The sequence below is a fragment of the Helianthus annuus genome, chromosome 11 (assembly GCF_002127325.2).
Source record: "Helianthus annuus cultivar XRQ/B chromosome 11, HanXRQr2.0-SUNRISE, whole genome shotgun sequence".
Lineage (NCBI taxonomy): Eukaryota > Viridiplantae > Streptophyta > Magnoliopsida > Asterales > Asteraceae > Helianthus > Helianthus annuus.
Genome location: NC_035443.2, coordinates 2,598,612 through 2,602,557, shown reverse-complemented (window position 1 = coordinate 2,602,557; position 3,946 = coordinate 2,598,612).

Here is a 3,946-nt window from a genome sequence, read left to right as displayed (position 1 = left end):
TACGTTTCACTACAGATTTCGATCAAGCTATAGAGGTTGCTGCTTCAGATACTGCTACGTTTGCCGATCTTCCTGAAGATCAAAAGAAAACGTATGATCTGGAAAAGAAAGCATACGCCATTCTTACTCAGGCGTTAAGCAAAGATATCTACCACCAGTTTGTCTGTTTCAAGACAACGAAGAAGTTGTGGGACGGGTTGAAAACCAGAGGAGTAGGGAATGAAGCAACACGTCAATTGCGTCATGATCTTCTCAAGAAAGAATTTGACTGTTTCACGTGCATGGATAAGGAGTCTTTGGGAGATATGACAAGCCGGTTTTATCACTTGCTTACAGAGTTGAACAATTTTGGAGTAGCGACAACTACAGCAGAGGTGGTGAAGAAGTTTGCTGATGCATTGCCTCCACAATGGAATAGTTTCTTGGAAATCTTGAAGTATAACGGAGTTTTGAGAACTACAAACATCAACGACTTCGTGCAGCTTTTAGAAAACAAGGATCAGGAGGAAACATTAAAGGCAAAAAGAGTTCCAGTGCCACAAAATCCAGAAATGTATTATGGAACTTCCAGTTCTTCGTCTGCAAGAACCGGTTCACATGCTCCACTTCAAACGGCGTTTGTCACAAGCACAGATATGTATGGCAATCCAGTACAAGTTCCTGTTAAGCCAGCTCCCACCACAGACATGTATGGAAATCCAATACAACCACCTCCTCCTCCTCCTGCTCAACAACAAGCGTGTTATGGAGGGACATCATCTGCTGGTCAGCAATCAAAACCAAATACAGTACAGCTCGACACTTCAAGCCTCTCTAAGGTCAGTATAGAAGTAGCAAGGGAACACATGGAGCTGCTTAACACTGTAGTGAGCGCATACTGTGGGTTAGTGGAAGGTCAGATTGGCAACATTAATCTGACACAAGAAGACTATCGGCAGATTGACAAGGAAGAGATGGACTTGATGGATATCAAGTGGGCCTTTGCTAGTGCTGTAAGAAGGGCAAAGGATTTCATGGAAAGTACTGGCAGAACCAGCTTGGAGAGTAAGAAAGACACCAAGTATGGGTTCGATAAACAGGCAGTAAAGTGCTTCAATTGTGGTGAACGGGGTCACTTTAAAAGGGAGTGTACAAAGCCAGCACAGCATGGGAACCAGAATCCCTTCAGAAACCAAGGCAACCAGCAGAACAGGAACAATGAGCGTACATTAATACCTGTCAACAACCAGAGCCAAGCTGGAACATCAAATGCCAACCGGGCACTTGTGGTTCAAGTGGATAAAGGTTGTGACTGGTCAATCCAGTTGAGTGGTGATGCTCCAGATGGAACAGCATGTTTTGCTGAAGTGGTTAAGGATTTAGTTCACACCAGTGGTGGAGAATCTTCCGCCAATGGTGGTGAATCTTCTGAGGATGAAGACTCTTCGGGATATAGCAGGAGTTCAGATGAAGAATCCTCAAGTTCAGGCGATGATCATGAGGGTGAGACATCAAATGCATCAGTCGATGCAGATATTGATGAGCTTTTGGGGGAAACTGCAGCAGGAACTCAGAGAAGATCTATCTTGGTGGATCAAGCTGCTTATTCTTCGTCTTCTCTCCATTCAGCCTTTATGGCTAATGTCGACAGTTCATCAAGTCAGGTATGTGTCGATGAACCCACTGCTATTAATTGTGATAATTGTGATAGTTTGCATGTTAAATGTGCTGATTTAGAGGCAAACATGTCTGAGTTGCAAGGCAAACATGATGCTTTACATGCTAGTTTGTTTGACTTGCAAGACAAACATGTTTCTTTGAATGCCAAGTGGTGTGAATTGCAAAGCAAACACGAGGCTTTGCAAGGAAAGTATGATGTGACATTCATCCACAATCAAAAGTTGACCGTGGATCTTTCAAAATGCACTGAAGCCAATATGTTCTATGAAAACCATGAAAAGGAGTTTAAATCGGTAATTGAAAAGTTAAAGAAAGATAAGACCGAGTTAACTAAAATGGTTTCCAGAAAACAAACTGACATTAATTTGTATATACTCGCCTTGAGATTATGCAAAAAGAGATGGCTTGTGTGAAAACCGAAAGTGAGGCGATCCAACTTAAGCTAGACAGTTATTTGAGCTCTAGCTATGTGTTGGATCACATCATTGACGCTCAGAAAGAGAAACGGGATGTCACATGCATAGGCTACAAGAAATGTCCACCACCAGTGAGACACAATTATGATGTAATGCCTGACGAGGAGGATAGAGTGTTCTTTGAACCATCTGTTCCTCTAGATGTAAAAGAGTTTGCTACAGGGCTCGGATACAAGAAAGAAGTATCATCAGATTCAGATGTATCAGCAGATACATGTGTGTCTTCTGCTGAACTGAATCAGGATTCTCCAGTCATTACTGAGGATGCTGATTCTTCTGATGATGAATCTGATGATGCTGTCCCAGCAAAGTCTGATGCGATAGTCAAAGATGAGGGCATACCTCTTGAGAATCACATTTTATGTGAGCCTTCTGCAAAACCCGCTAAGACTGTTGCAATCGAGTCCTCATCTGCAAAAGAGTCGGAGAGTGTGAACTTGCTGTACACTCTTGTTGGTGATGATAAAATCTACTCTGACAAAGATTTTCCTATTAAGAATGTTAATCAATCCTTAATAAGTAAAGTCTTTGAAAATTCGACAAGTAAGTTTTTAGGAAAGACAGGACCACGTGTTACAGTTACACAGTGTCCTTCTATTCCAAAGGCCGAAATTCGAAAACAATTTGGAAATAAGAAATTACCAACAGTGCAAAAACAGCAAAATCACACCAAGCCAAAAGGAAAATCACCGGCTCAAGCACAAAAGAAGCCGAATCAAAAGAAGAACAAAAATGTAAACTTTGTGAAATCGACGGGAACGGACAAAATCGAAACGTTTGAAAACAAATCTAACTTAGATTTTGTTTAGAAAGCAACTGTACAGAAAAGAAATGAACCAAGTAGTTCAAAACCTAGTACCTCAGGATCACAAAGTTCATCATCATCGGCAAGACAATCACATGATACTTCGGGGTTTGTTGAACGAAGATCATGTTTTGAGTGTGGAACAATTGGACATATAATTCGAAATTGTCCATATCTTCATAAACAAAAAGGAAAGGTTGATGTTCCCCGTGACCAAACTGACCGCAGGCAAACTGTTTCGGTAAAACAAGATCCCCGCCTTGTAAAAGAAAGGGAAAAGAAACAGAAACGCCAACAGGTCAAGAAAATCGAAAAGGCGATTAAAACCGATGTGGTTAACAAAACAGCTGTTTCTGTAAAACCAGAAAATTCAACAACTTCAGACAACCATGAAGTTAAAATTTTAAAGAATAACACTGGTAAAACAAAACAGACCTGGAAACCAAGAACGGTTACTGAATCAGGGGGACCATCACAATTCACCAATCATCAAAGACAAGAAGTTATTGTTATTGATGAAAATGGAAGACCCAAGACCACAATGGCTTGGGTCCCCATCTCCAACTAATTGATTGAGTTCATGTGCAGGGTGTTCCAGGAGGAACTATCAGTAGTCATTGGATTGTTGATAGTGGGGCATCCAGGCACATGACAGGCGACATGAAGCTTCTCTACGACGTCAAATCTATTAGAGGAGGTTATGTTGCTTTTGCTGGAGATAAGGGTGGGTATATTACGGGTGAAGGAATGATATCCAACGGGATTGTCAGCTTTGACAAGATAAACTTTGTGCAACAACTTGATCACAATCTTCTTAGTGTTTCTCAAATTTGTGACAAGCAATTCTCAGTATACTTTGATGCTAATGGATGTTATGTGCTGAAACCCGGCTTCAAAATTCCAAAAGAATGGATTCTCTTGTCAGCTCCAAGGATAAATGATTTGTACGTCCTTGATATGAGCCAAGCTATTACTACGTCTGCACAAGCAACTTGTTTCGTTTCCA